The 15,739-nt window shown below is 47.3% G+C and overlaps 1 protein-coding gene across 1 annotated transcript in view; it reads left to right on the plus strand.

The window, feature by feature from the left end:
- LOC147100641 (arf-GAP with coiled-coil, ANK repeat and PH domain-containing protein 3-like) overlaps positions 1-15,739 on the plus strand; it is a 378,922-nt gene that overhangs the window by 182,195 nt on the left and 180,988 nt on the right. The window lies entirely within an intron of this gene.

Consider the following 15,739-nt stretch of genomic DNA (forward strand, 5'->3'; position numbering starts at 1 on the left):
CAGGGGACCTGGTGGTGTACTGGGTGCCGACACTGGTCTTTCATTTATAGGATTCAAATTCAGCCAAGACCGTTGGGCTCAAAGTTCTGTCTGGTTGTGAAAGTCTTGTGTGAAATGAGTTTGGCAACCTCTATCCCGTCCTCAGTGAGCGTTGTGTCCTAACTCAAAACCACCTCTATCTGGCACTCAATTTACAACCTTAGTCAGAGAGACCACATGATGTGGAAGAATGTCACACTGCTACAGTAGCAAATTCTCTTAGTTTTGAGGTTAGGGCACATTGTTGGCGTAGGGCAGGCGAGGATTAACTCTCAATCTAACCGTGCTAGGTCTGTCCTGGGAGTGCTTGATACTGATACTGGTGTCCAAAATTGAAATGTTCCATTTCACAGCACAAATTAATTTTTAAAAAGTAACTTTTTAAAAAAGTAACTTTGTATGAAAAAAATATATCTAGTGTTTTCAATTTCCATTTAGATTGAATTGCTCAGTGAATAGGTTAAATGGGTTGTGGTACAATTACATAGATTAACAGCACAGAAACAGGCCATTTGTCACAACTGGTCTCTGCCAGTGGTTGTGCTCCACACGAGCCTCCTCCCACCCTACTTTCTCTCACCCTATCAGCATAGCCTCCTATTCCTTTCTTTCTCATGTACTTATCTAGCATCCCCTTAAAGGCACCTATGCTAAGAATAAGAATAACATCTTCAACTGCAGAGATGTTATTCTTAGACTGTAACACCCTTTAATAGCACAGTCTTCCCTGAGTGTAACTCAACCTCCCCCGAATGCTCCAAGTACTTCTGTGATATGTGAGAGACCTGTACCTTATGGCCTCTTGGAGAATCATCAGCAAACCCGCTCCAAGGGACTTACAGAAACACGTTACAAAAACACAGAGTCGTGGCAAAAAAAAAAGGATCATTGGTCAGGCCGCTATGTGCGTGAACTGGGCTGCTCGTTTGCTAATAGGAGCTTCTCCCCTTTTGGAATAACTGGCAGTCTTCTGCTGTGGCGACGTCGGAATGAAATAAAGATTCAGAAAAAAAACCAAATCCACGTTTGTCAGGGCGGACTCCATTAAGGAGGAAGCCACAATCACTTGGTTCAATTCAGTGAGTCAAAACATTGACATTTTTTATCAGAGAAGCTTGCCCCACAATGACGTTACTGACTTGTTTCCAGGGACGAGATCTGTACAATTAACTGGCTGATACGGGCACAGTTCCCTGCTCGGAGATATAATGTTCCTTTTGTATGTAAACTGCAGAGAAAATTGTGAATTGTTTTAGAATTAAAACCTTCATATCATAGTTCATATTTCCCACCTTTGTTTAAAGATTACAAAATCGTTTAATCAAATTGTGTTCCTGTTAGCTCTTCCTCCCGATTCACTCCTCTCCTATCCATGCTGACTCTTTGTTGGGATACAGGGCCTGGCTGCTCTCTAGTACATCTCTCCAGTGCTCATTCTTCATCTGTGTTCCCTGACTGTGAGTGCCAGCAGGCTATTTGAGCATGAGGGCCATCACAACTGAGCCCGATCCTCCTCTCACTTGACATGCTCACACACTGCTGATTTTTCTTTCTCTCCCTTATCTTTACCATCACCTGGCCTGAGAAGAAATAGCTGTGCTCACACCACGATTGAATCTAGGCCACTCCTGATCTGTACGGCAGATTCTGTGCAGAGCACTGCATTTGTCAATCAAAGTACACCACTCTTTTCTTTTAAAAATCTTTTATTACATAAGAAAAGAACTGTTTTAGTTTCATGTTGGCAGGACTGAGTAGGGGCAATGCATTAAAACACTGTTCATTTGCCTCTTGGAGCCAGTTTGAATCCAGCCCATGGTGAAGAGACAATGGTTGCCTTTCTCTGAGAAATGAGCCTTCAGTGAATGAGTTCCAAGAGCCTCGACTCAATGTACTTAACAGTCCACATGCACTAATGTTTTCCCACATCTGAAAGCCACTTTAAATTGACAATCCTGGTTGGAAAACGCTGAGAGTATTTTTTATGTTATTTGCATACCGGGAAGAACTGAGGCAGAAGTCCAGGCTGGATCCTAACTCAGACTGAGAACGTGGAAGTGTCAACATGTGGCTGTTCGGGGTTTATCTACCGAGACCGAATCGAACCCAAGAGAACATGTAAGCTGCCCTGACAGCTGTGAGGCAATGCTTTGAGTGCTGCAGGTTGTATTGCCTACGTGCTAAAGGACAAGAACGCAGTCGAGCGATGCAGTTATAGGAGGGGCCCTGTAATTATCCGGGTGAGGGGCGTTCTGCAGCTAGGGTTGAAGCAAGGCAGCCCTTTTTAAATTAGAAAAAAAAAGCGAAGATGTGATTAGAAAATAATGGCTACTTGGGGTAGGTTACACGGCAGTAACCTAACCAAGGGTTTAGGTGATGTCATGGAGCTTTGAAAGTGAGGGCCGGGGGCCGTTTATAGCAGTCATCTGAACCCACAGATTAGTTAACCAATGAAAGCTGATCTTGGAGATGGTGAGTCATGTGTCAAAGGTCATCCACCTTTACAGGTGGGCGAGAATGTAATACATACTACACAATCGCAGCGATTCTACAGAGTTGGCTCTATTGAATTGTACGCCAATTTTGAACAATTGAAAGAAATAAAAGGAAGAATGACCCTGCATTTCTATCATGCCTTTCACGACCCCAGGAGGCCCCAAAGCGCTTTATTGCCAATGAAGTACTTTTTGAAGCGTAGCCACTGTTGTAATGCAGATGGTGGTTGAAGGGGCGGGTGGGTGGGGTGCTTGGGTTGACGTGCGCTCCTTCCGCTGTTTGCGCTTGGCTTCCGCTTGCTCCCAGCGAAGAGACTCGAGGTGTTCGGCGCCTTCCCGGATGCTTCTCCTCCACTTTGTGCGGTCTTGGGTCAGGGATTCCCAGGTGTCGGTGGGGATGTTGCACTTTTTCAAGGAGGCTTTGAGGGTGTCCTTGAAGCGTTTCCTCTGCCCACCTGGGGCTCTCGCCGTGCCGGAGCTCCGCGTAGAGCGCTTGTTTTGGGAGTCTCGTATCGGGCATGTGGATGATGTGGCCTGTCCATCGGAACTGATCGAGCGTGGTCAAAGCTTCGATGCTGGGGATGTTGGCCTGAGCGAGAACACTGACGTTGGTGCGCCTATCCTGCCAATGGATTTGCAGGATCTTGCGGAGGCAGCGTTGGTGGTACCTCTCCAGTGCTTTGAGGTGCTTGCTGTACATGGTCCATGTCTCTGAGGCATACAGCAGGGCGGGTATCACTGCTGCTCTGTAGATCATGAGCTTAGTGCTGGGTTTGAGGTCCTGGTCTTCAAACACTCTCTTCCTCAGGCGACTGAAGGCTGCACTGGCACACTGAAGGCAGTGTTGGACTTCGTCATCGACGTCTGCCTTTGTTGACAGTATGCTCCCGAGGTATGGAAAGTGGTCCACGTTGTCCAAGGCCTTGTCGTGGATTTTGATAATCGGGGAGCAGTACTGCCCCACCTGTGACAGAGACTGTAGGTCCCGCATTGGACTCATCAGTCACCTGAGAACTCATTTTTAGTGTGGAAGCAAGTCTTCCTCGGTTCCGAAGAAGAAGAAGAATGTAGGAAAGGCGGCAGCCAAAATTGCGCACAGCAAGCTCCCACAAACAGCGATGAGCTTCATGGTCAGTTTTAGTGATGTTGGCTGAGGGATGACTATTGGCCAGGACACAGGGAGAGCTCCCCTGCCCTCTTGCCACATCCAGTTCTAGTTTTCCATCGCTTGTCTTGTCGCGATGCTGCATCTTAGTCAGAGAGGTGCGGCAGCTATCGGCCAGCATGTCCTTTTCGCACGCCTTTCCAAAAACAATTCTCTTTCAGCTTTCAGAATGAACTTTCGAACCTGTGCCTGTGGGAAGCGAAGCCAGTTGCAATAATCAGGCCGGGGTCGCCATTCCCTCGGGCTTTCAAACTTCTTTTAAAATCATTGGCCCGGATAATCCGATCCCTACGGATGTGTACGGGCTGCGTACCCACCCGTAGGAACATCGGAAATGCCGGTTTCAGACATTTGAAGCGCATTTCTGATCTGTCAAAAATGCTCTTGACACGCGGGAAGCCTCCGATCGGAAATTACGGCCCATTCTTTTCTGAATTCAACACTATGGGCTTGATTTTCCAAGCCCCGAGGAGGTGGGTTTGGAGGCGGGAGTGGTGGGAAAATTGCAGAATCGGGGGGCAGGAACCCATCCCGCCCCCAACCCGCCTCCGTGCCAATGTCCCAGGAGGCGGGTACCCAAAATGTGCTGGGAGCCGCCTCCCCGAGGCGGGAAGGAGATTAGTGCCAATTAACTGCCTGTTAACAGGTCGTTAACAGGCAGTTTTTTGCCTAATCCCTATTTTTAGCCCTGAAGTGTGGGCTGTCCGACGGCTCCAAACCACGCCAGGTTAGCGAGGTGGACCGTCGGTCTGCAGGGGTTGGAGGGGTCGAGATGTCCGTTGTGCAGGTGAGTGATGGGTGCATGTGTGCAGAGGTAAGTGTGTGAGGTAAGTGTAAAGTGTTTTAATAAGTTTTACTTACCTTTACTTTCTCCTGCAGGCTTCCTTCCTTCAGTTCTCGGGAGTCCCTCAGCTCAACGGCACAGATAGCAGAATGGCCGCTGAACTGTCAAAAGCTGCAGCCTCTGCTTTCTGGTCTGGAGAGATCTCTAACTGAGTCTGAGTAGAAGGACTCATGTTAGAAGACAGATTGTCAGCTTCACAGAACTGTCAAACGCTGATTTTTCATCTGTCAAAAGCTCTCGACAGATGAAATGTCAATCGCTGACGTCACCAGTAACCAGGTGTCCCTTAACTGGCCTGCTGAGCCCGCTGGGCGGGCTTAACAAGGTCAGTCAAGGGAAAGTAGCGTGGGTTGGCCACAAGTCGACGGAGGCGGGACTACAACCCAAAAAGTGGGAGTCCAGCCTCCAAAAGCTCCCCATTGACAAAATCGAGCCCTATGGCTGCAGTTGTACATGCTACTTTCACGTCATTTACAGGAACATGCAATAACACAATGAGTTTGGAGGCATTGTTGAACATTCTGGATTCATAGGCCTCGACGTTATCTTCCACCAACTCCCTGATCGGCGAGAGAAGGTCGCGGGGGGAGTGGTTAAAATATCAGGATCGGGCATCCCGACCCCATTCCCACTCCTTTATAAATTTGAAAGTGCAGAAGTTAGGCCATGGACGATGCTCCCACAAAACCTAATTAACATACCAAAGTCACGGCATGATGACATCATCGGTGCCGTGACTTAAATTTACTATTAATTGTGAGGGAGGCCCAAGCTGTGGGATTCCCGGCAGCGGATCCGGGGTGGGACCTGCCGGCTCCCCAAGGTATGTGGCTCTTTTACCACTTCTTGTGGGCAAGAAAAGAAAGAAAGACTTGCATTTATATAGCGCCTTTTACGACCACCGGACGTCTCAAAGCACTTTACAGCCAATGAAGTACTTTTTTTTTGGAGTGTAGTCACTGTTTTAATGTAGGAAACGCGGCAGCCAATTTGCACACAGCAGGCTCCCTCAAACAACAATGTGATAATGACCAGATAACCTGTTTTTTTTAGTGATGTTAGTTGAGGGATAAATATCGGCCAGGACACCGGGGAGAACTCCCCTGCTCTTCTTCGAAATAGTGCCATGGGATCTCTTACGTCCACCTGAGAGAGCAGACGGGGCCTCGGTTTAACATCTCATCCGAAAGATGGAGGATCAGGAGTGCGACCCCAGGCCCCTTACGGAACCCTTTGGCCTCCCCACTCCCACCCCTCATGATGTGAAACGTCCCTCACCCCCTCCCTATCACCAGCTTCCCCCAGCCCTCCTGATCAGAGGCCTCTCCCCACCACGCCCCCCTCCCCCCAAGCTCTCCCGATCACTGCCTGGTGCTGTTGCTCCCTTCCCAATTCCAGGGACCGTCCCCCCCCTTCCCAATGCCAGGGACCGTCCCCAAAGGTCCCAGGCTGCGGCCTCTTCCCTCCCACCTGCCGGCCAGGCTGTCTATTTGGCCGGCTGCCAGGCGAGAGGCGGCCCTACAATATGTTAATGAGGCCCTGCCACTAAGATCAGCAGGGCCTCCACGTCCCCGGCCTTGCCGTGTTCTTTGGCCGATTTTGGCCTCCTCTGCACCCTCCCCGGTTCCCCGTTAGTATCGGGGTCACAGTATCGCATGTTTCAAGATCAGTGTATTTTGTTGGCGGCAGCCTTGAGGAGGTTGGAGGAGAGGGGGCGGGGTCATTGGGAGTGATTAGCAGCTGGACTTGGCTGTACAAATGTTACAATCTCTCACCGAGACATTGGGCCAGTATTCTTGTGGCACCTACAGTGGGTGGTGCTATGTGGTTCCCAACACTCAGTGTGGTGCACTGTGTTTCTTTTACAGGCCTTCAGGAAGTGACGCAGATGGCTTGGTACCTGTCCAGCCTTAGTCAGAGGTCAAGCATCACTTGTGCCAACTGATATATGTCCTATAAATGCTAAATTTGTTAAGGATGGGGGGAGGTGGTGGGGATTCGATGGAGGATTTTGTGAAAGGCTAAGGACCTAAAAGCCCCTGCAGTTGAAAAGAATAAAAGAGACAACCTTCGTTTATTAATTGCACCATAACTGGCAAAACCAGCAAACTTATTTGCCATCAATGGTCCAAGCAGGTCATTGCGTGCTGAGTTTACAGTCACCAGCCTTGATGCGGAATAGGAGAGACTCGGTTGACAAAGCCGTTCTGCTGATGATAAGCTGAATTCTATTGTATGTGACTGGGACTGAGCAACATTGCAGCCAAAGGACTGAACTAACCATCCTGCTCCCATCAGGCACTCAGGAGGAACGTTCCAAAGCTATTCAGTAATGTTTTATAACTCTGGTGTATTTTTATTTATTTAGGTGGTTGAACACTGGGTGGTTATTTATCTTATTTTGTAATGTGTATCATGAAATCTAATACCAACTGTTGGCCCAAAGCAGTGGTATTCATAGTAGGACCGGGGTTGGGGGGTCATGGCCCACCTTCTCCCTCAGTGACGGCTCTTAGACCTGTTGGTCCATTTAACTCAGAACCTAAATTCACATCCTGGCAGCTTCAGGTTCTTGCTGGACCCGAGATCTGACGGGGAGTGGTCGGGCAGGGATTGAGAGAGAAAAACAGTGTCTTAAGAAGGAAAAAAATGTCCTCTTAAAGTAACTGCACACACTTATGTTTGAGGTAGGTTTGTGGAAATTACAGGAGAGGGAGTCACTGCTCGGGATTGAGATTAGTGAGTACCTTCATCATTATATTTAGAAGTTTTGTACTGTGATAATGTTTAAACAGTTAGCACTCTCTGCCTTTTAAGATAAAATGAAACTCTCCTTGTAACCCAAAGAGTAGTTGAGGCTACATTTTACAGTCCATCAACTAGTATACAAATAGGAGCTACTGTTCTTTTACCATGCATTGCAGCCCGGTGTGATTTACTGATACTGATGTACATCAAAACATTAATCCGATCCAAATGACTGCAGTGTTATTTGCCCTCACAACTTACAAGCTTTTATTATATGCATTAAAATTATAATGGGTTAGATGTTCATCGAATCATAGAATGATACAGCACGGAAAGAGGCCATTCGGCCCATCGTGCCTGTTTTTTCCCCAAAACAAAATGGGAGAAATTCCCATCGTTACTTCCAATCTCCTAATGTGGGAACAAATATTTTTGAAGTGTGTGATCCCTGATAATCTGATCTCATTAGGAGTAACTCATTAGAAGTGTCAGCTGTGGGGCTCAGTGGGTAGCACACTCGCCTCTGAGCTAGAAGGTTGTGGGTTCAAGTCCCACTCCAGAGACTTGAGCACATAAAGTTAGGCTGACACTCCAGTGCAGTGCTGAGGGAGTGCTGCACTGTCGAAGGTGCCATTTCTCGGATGGGACGTTAAACCGAGGCCCTGTCTGCTCTCTCAGGTGGACGTAAAAGATCCCATGGCACTATTTCGAAGAAGAGCAGGGGAGTTCTCCCCGGTGTCCTGGCCAATATTTATCCCTCAACCAACATAACAAAAACAGATTATCTGGGCATTAACATAAAACATAGAAACATTATCACATTGCTGTTTGTGGGAGCTTGCTGTGCGCAAATTGGCTGCCACGTTGAGACGTCCGGTGGTCGTGAAAGGTGCTATATAAATGCAAGTCTTTATTTTTAACTAGCCATTCATGGTACGCCTGCAAATCATGATCCTTTAACACTTCGCAGACCCTCTTAATCAGTAGAAATGTTGAAGGTTCAGTAATGCAGCCCTGGGTTGTGTAATACCTGTAGAAAACGGCTCAATGAAAATTGAGTCAAGCCCAACTTGGGGACCAGGCCCCACATGTGCAGGCAAACTCTAACCTACTGTCGCAATCAGACTCTTGCTGAGAAAAGACGTCTTGTTGTTCCATTGTGCAGAAAAGCAAGTGCCGGCGGAGTGAGACGTTTCCGACAGATGTGACGCTATTTTGATCTGGAAGTGGGGATAGAAATGAAGACGTCTGTTTGCCGGCAAAACAAGAATAATTGGTGAATGTGTGGATCAGACTGTCCAGGGAGGGAGTGGAGGTGGATCGTGTTGGAAACTTCAAGAGGGAGTGGGATAGTTTAGTGGTAAAAGCAGCTATTGATGGGCATAAGAGATGGAGCATATAGTGTGACACTTTCCAAGGAGCCAACTGGCCTTATATCTTTAACCAAAGAGTGGTGAGAATGTGGAACTCGCTACCACAAGGGAGTAGTTGAGGCGAGTAGCATCGATGCATTTAAGGGGAAGCTAGATAAACACACGAGGGAGAAGGGAATAGAAGGATATGCTGATAGGATTAGATGAAGAAGGATGGGAGGAGACTCGTGCGGAGTTTAAACACCGGCTTGGACCAGTTGGGTCGAACGGCCTGTTTCTGTGCTGTAGACACAATTTAATTCTATGGACTACACGGCCCTTTCTGGTCCTGTACATCCTCCAGTCACATGTGCTAATGGCCAATACAAACATACTCTCAGGCAGAAAACCTCTTTGTATTAGTCACTGTATTAACTGCTGAAGTGATGCTTTGAAATCTTTCCCTTCATTAAACATACGAACTCCAGGTCTCACCTGGAGCAAAATGATCCCTTTTAGATTGGATTGTGTAGTTTATCAATATTGTCAATTAACAAGCAAAAAAAAAGGGGAGGGCGTTACCAGCGGGGGTAAAAAGGAGGCAAAATATTTTCTAAAGAAGCGAGTGGATCTTGTTCTATTAGTAATTTCTCATTTCAGGAAGCTCTCTATCCTTTGATGTGCTCCTGTGAAAATTCTTTGTGTGGCTGCTGTTTTGCTGTTGTATGGACTCTGAGACGTGCTTGCAGTGCACACAAATGAAAGGGCTGCTGCCTGGTGATCGCTATTCAGAAGGGAAAGTGCTCTTGTTTTCCACGGAAATGAAAGGGAAGCTGAATAGCGTGAGCAGCCACCTCCAGCCTGCATGGTGATGTCACCACCACTCTGCGGGCATGCTGCGGGATTGTTCAGGGCCATTATGAATGGCAGCTTGTACTTTTAAAGCAACCTTGCACCTCGCTTTCCAATCGGTACGTCAGGGACAGGAGATGGGGAAATTACATAGAATGTACAGCACAGAAACAAGCCATTCGGCCCAACTGCTCTGTGCTGGAGTTTATGCTTCACACGAGCTTCCCACCCTACTTCATAGAGTCATAACGGCACAGAAGGAGGCCATTCGGCCCATTGAATCCGTGCCGGCTCGCTGTAGCGCAATCCAGTCAGTCCCATTCCCCCGCTCTATCCCCGTAGCCCTGCAAGTTTATTTCCCTCAAGTGCCTATTCAGCCTCCCCTTGAAAACATTGAGTGTTTCCGCTTCCACCTTCATCTAACTCTATCAGCGTGTCCTTCTATTCCTTTCTCCCTCGTGCGCTTATCTAGCTTCCCCTTAATGCATGCATGCTGTTCGCCTCAACTACTCCATTCTCACCACTCTCTGGGTAAAGAAGTTTATCCTGAATTCCCTATTGGATTTAGTAGTGACCAATGTTCCCTTTAATTTTTTTTTTGGGTGCGCGGCTCCTTTAAGGGGCTGCGCGGCCCATTCAAAAGACTGCACATGCACGGTTTTTCTCCATTTAAAAGCCGGTGAGCCGGTTGCGCGGGAAAGGGAGCGTTGGTAGTGACTATCTTATAATTATGACCCCCCAGTTTTGGGCTCCCCCCACAAGTAGCCGAACGGCCCACTTCTGTGGTGTAAATTCTGTGTCATCCTATGTAAAGGAGCCTAGCGGGTGAGCAATGCACAACCTCTTTGCATTACGCTGACAGGCTTTTCAATGTGGGCCCTTGCTATAGAATCTGACTGGAATATCAATCACCCATTGGAAGGCTGAGCATATTATTGGATCGAACACTGCTCGAGAATAGCTGCTTGTGCACAACCGTAGATTCAGTCAAAGAATCTTGCAGCGCAGGAGGAGGCCGTCCTGCCCATTGCAGTTGTGCCAGCTCTTTGAAAGACCGAGACCGTTACTACCTTTTCCCTGGCCTTTTTGTTTTCTTTTTCAGATATTTATCCACTTCCTTTTTAAAAGCTACTATGGACTCTGCCTCCCTCACTTTTTCTGGTGGGACATTCCATGTCCCAACAACCTACTGTGTCAAAAAAATAAGAATTCTCTTCCCCTCTCCCTGTGCTCTTTCGGTGATGAATCCTCCAGTTATCAACTCGGAATAAAATGTGTTTGTCAGATACAGAAACTGTTCCACTCACTACACGGCCCATCATAGACTCCTTTGCTGGTGGTTTCTAAGGTAAGTTTATGTGCATTAATTGCCTTATCCCACATTGAACCAAGTAGATTCTAAACAAGGCACCACACATTCGTAGTCCTTTTCATTTGGTTTTTTCCCAGTGCCCAGGATTGGATTAGAATGCCTGAGTGCATTACGTCATCCCTGTCCCTTGTCTCTGCTGTTTACAGTAAACCAGCAAGCTCCCTGTGACCTCTTTGATTCAGGCAGTGCGGGGGGTCACGAGATCAGCTGGCATCAATCGCAACAGCTGCACTTTAAGATAATTTCCACCCAGACAGCTAAAACAAAATCAATGCTCACAGTGTTAGAAATTACTCCTGATTACTACGGGGAGGCGTTGGTTAGTATCAGAATAGTAGCTTTGTCAGTCAGTCGCACAAGCTGTTCGCTCAGCCTTAACGGTAAATGGCTGGTGGATCTGATGCTGGCCTCTCTCTCTCGGTTGTCTGCACCATCCTCTTAGGGAAGGGATTGATGGCTATAAGAGGACAGAGATCGACAGATGATCAAATCGTTCACAGAATACCAGAGTCTGGATTTTCCAATTCATAATGCTGGTTCTGGGTCCATATTATGTCACGCACAATTTCAAGCATGCAGGAGCATCAGTTAAATATTAATTTGGGGCAGGGACTTCCAGAACGTATTTTCTGATGTTCACTTAATTTTTGCTCGTCACTTCTTAATTCGCCACAGAAGGCTGTGGAGGCAAAGTTACTGAATATACCTAAGAAGGAGATAGATAGATTTCTAGACACAAAAGGCATCAAGGGGTATGGGGAGAGAGCGGGAATATGGTATTAAATTAGAGGATCAGCCATGATCATATTGAATGGCGGAGCAGGCTCGAAGGGCCGAATGGCCTACTCCTGCTCCTAATTTTCTATGTTTCTGCCTCTTTGCAAAGGCAGCTAATGGGTTCCGCTGAACCTTTCCAGGGGATTTCAGAATTTTTGCGACTCTAATCTGACACTCCCCTTTAATTGTTCCCATCCCTTTGAATTTTACTTACACACAATTCTCCTCCCGCCATTAGTGTGGTCCCAGCACACAGTCAGGCCAGCAATCAACAGAGTAGAACTGATAAGTAAATAAGAAATAAACTAATATTTATTACTGTTGTTTTATTTATTATTACTGTCTTTCTATTAGTATTTCTATTAGTATTTTATCATTGTTATGCCATATTTATTCCAATGTTGGGAGGACTCGTAAAAATCAACATTTCATTGTGCAGTACACACGTCTGCTGCATATAGGACAAATAAAATTGAATTGAATTGAATTGAATTGAATAAGAAACACAAGAAAGATTTTGATAAAGTATTGAAATGTGTCATGTGATATAAGTAGCGACACAGGACACATCCCCCACCATTAACATCCTGGGGGTCACCATTGACCAGAAACTTAACTGGACCAGCCACATAAACACTGTGGCAACAAGAGCAGGTCAGAGGCTGGGTATTCTGTGGAGAGTGTCTCACCTCCTGACTCCCCAAAGCCTTTCCACCATCTACAAGGCACAAGTCAGGAGCGTGATGGAATACTCTCCACTTGCCTGAATGAGTGCAGCTCCAACAAAACTCAAGAAGCTCGACACCATCCAGGACAAAGCAGCCCGCTTGATTGGCACCCCATCCACCACCTTAAACATTCACTCCCTCCACCACCGGCATACCGTGGCTGCAGAGTGTACCATCTACAAGATGCACTGCAGCAACTCGCCAAGGCTTCTTTGGCAGCACCTCCCAAACCCACGACCTCTTCCACCTAGAAGGACAAGGGCAGCAGGCGCATGGGAATACCACCACCTCCAAGTTCCCCTCCAAGTCACACACCATCCTGACTTAGAAGTATATCGCCAATCCTTCATCGTCGCTGGGTCAAAATCCTGGAACTCCCCCCCCCAACAGCACTGTGGGAGCACCTTCACCACACGGACTGCAGCGGTTCAAGAAGGCTCACCACCACCTTCTCAAGGGTAATTAGGGATGGGCAATAAATGCTGGCTTTGTCAGCGACGCCCACATCCCATAAACTAATTTTTTTTTAAGGTTAATGAGGCCATAACAAAAGCAAACCAAGCACTCGGGTTTATTTCTAGAGGGATAGAATTGAAAAGTCAGGAAGTTATGCTAAACCTGTATCGAACCTTGGTTAGACCACACTTAGAGTACTGTGTACAGTTCTGGTCGTCATATTATAAAAAGGATGTGGAGGTGTAGAGAAGATTTATAAGGATGATACCATAAATGCGAGGGTATACATACAGGAAAGGATGAACAGGCTGGCTCTCTTTTCACTTGAAAAAAGAAGGCTGAGGGGTGACCTAATAGAGGTCTTTAAAATTATGAAAGGTTTTGATAGAGTGGATCCAGAGAGAGTGGGCTGGATTTTGTGAATGGAGGCGAGTTGGAGGCGGGACTGCTGCTTGTGTCAATGTCCCGCCTCCATCCTCACCTGACCAACCAGAGGGATTGTCCCCTGATTGACCTTGTTAAGCCTGCCCTGCGGGCTCAGCAGGCCAATTAGGGAGGAAGTCACTGACAGAGCACGTCAACGTCAGATGTGCTATCTGTCAAGACTTCTTGGAAGAAGAAATGTCAGCGTTTGACAGCTCTGTGAAGCTGTCAAACACTGACATTCTCTGTAGTTTGATGAGTCCTTGTGTTCAGGACTCATCAAACCTTTCAACTTTGTAAATTTCACATGGCTGTTGGTTTGGAGGATCCAACAGCCAGTTTGTGAAATCAACAAGGAGGATGTCGGGTCTCCCGATCCAACGTGGCTGAAGGCTGTAGGAAGAAAACAAGATAAGTGAACATTTTTTTAAACTTTCACCTTCCATACTTACCACTCCACACTTGCACCCATCACTCACCTCTACATCTTACTTCCAGGTGCCTCCGACCGCCGCAGACCTCCTTCATGTCTCTTCCAACCCGGCGGGGTTCTCCGAGGTCGGGAAGCCTTCACCTGAGAGGATAAAATGGCACTAATCCTTTTTTCTGCAGTTAAAAGGATTAAATGCCTTTCCCGCCTCCAGGAGACGGGACCCGAAGCAGCACATCTTCCCTCCTGGGATGGGGGTGGGTTTGCCATCTGCCCTCACTTTCTGCTACTTTACCAGCTGTCCCACCTCCTCGGGACTTGGAAAATCCAGCCCAATGTTTCCACTTATGAGGAAGAGCATAACTAGAGGCCATCCATATAAGATAGTCACCAAGAAATCCAATAGGGATCTTGGAAGAAACTTCTTTACTCAGAGAGTGGTGAGAATGTGGAACTCGCTACCACAGGGAGTAGTTTTGGCAAATAGCATCGATGCATTTAAGGTGAGGCTAGATAAACATATGAAGGAGAAGGGAGTAGAGGGTTCTGCTGATCGATTTAGATGAGGAAAGACGGGAGGAGGCTCGAGTGGAGCATAAACGCCGGCATGGACTGGTTGGGCCGAATGGCCTGTTTCTGGGCCGTATATCCTATGTAATCAAGAGAGCGTTAAAGGCAATGAGTGATTTACATTTTACGAGTAGCCTTGCAAATGTGACTCAAACGGTTGTGAATCTTTGGAATTCTCTACCCCAGAGAGCTGTGGAGGCTCAGTCGTTGAGCATATTCAAGACAGAGATCGATAGATTTTTGGATATTAAGGGAATCAAGGGATATGGGGACAGTGCAGCAAAGTGGAGTTGGGGTCAATGATCAGCCATGATCTTATTGAATGGAGGAGCAGGCTTGAGGGGCCGAACGACCTACTCCTGCTCATATTTCTTATGTTCTTATGTACTTATAACATTGTATAAATTCATATTATTAGTTAATCAGGGATTGTACTGTATACCAAGGGCTGGATTTTGCCAATGGGGAGCTTTTGGAGGCGGGACTCCCACTTGTCGGGTTTTAGTTCCGCCTCCATCGACTTGTGGCCAACCCACGCTATTTTCCCTTGATTGACCTTGTTAAGCCCGCCCAGCGGGTTTAGCAGGCCAATTAATGGGAAGCCGGTTACAGAGAACGTCAGCATATGACGTTTCATCTGTCAAAAATTGTCATCGTTTGACAGCTCTGTGAAACCGTCAAACACTGACATTCTCTGTAGTTTGATGTGTTTTTGTATTCAAGACCCCGCCAAACCTCTTTCTTTAGCAGAAATTAGATGGTTGTTGCATTGGAGAATGCAGCAGCCATCTGTCATCTCTGCCGGTGAGATGCGAGACTCTCCACATCCCCAACTCTTGAAGCCTGCAGGAAGAAACAAAGGTAAGTAAACTTTTCCTATCACTTTCCACTTACCTCACATACTCACCTCGCCACACTTGCACCCATCACTTACCTTCACAGCGCACTTTTGCACCCCGCAGACCCACTGCTCGCCTCGGTGACCCTGGCAGGTTTGCAGCCTTCGGGAAGCCCGCACTTGTGTGGGCAAAATGGGGATAATCCTCTTATCTGTTAACAGGCATTTAAGTGGCTGTAATCCCCTTCCCGCCTCCAGGAGACGGGACCCGGCGCGGGTCGGCTACCCGCCTCCTGGGAAGATGGCACGGTGCCAGGTTGGGGGCGGGATGGGTACCCGCCCCCAGATTCTGCCATTTTCCTGGCAGTCCCGCCTCCAAACCCGCCTCCCCAGGGCTGGCAAGATGGCGCCCTAAGTGTTTAATATTGTGTTTATATGTTAATGGAGCCCGGTAATATATTTCAGTAAAGGTCTGCGGCTGAGTGGATGTACAGAGAACCCCAGATGATGCTGGCTGTCAAACTAATGGGTTCAAACTCAAGAGCAGGTTGGGTACCGGCTTTTCTAATACTGTGATTGACTTGCTACAAAGTATAATTACTATTGACCTCAACTATGTGAATGGAAGCGAAGAAGGAGTATTGAAAATG

The sequence above is a fragment of the Somniosus microcephalus genome, chromosome 25, assembly GCF_052327205.1.
Source record: "Somniosus microcephalus isolate GS21.2 chromosome 25, FLI_Smic_1.0, whole genome shotgun sequence".
NCBI classification, from domain to species: domain Eukaryota; kingdom Metazoa; phylum Chordata; class Chondrichthyes; order Squaliformes; family Somniosidae; genus Somniosus; species Somniosus microcephalus.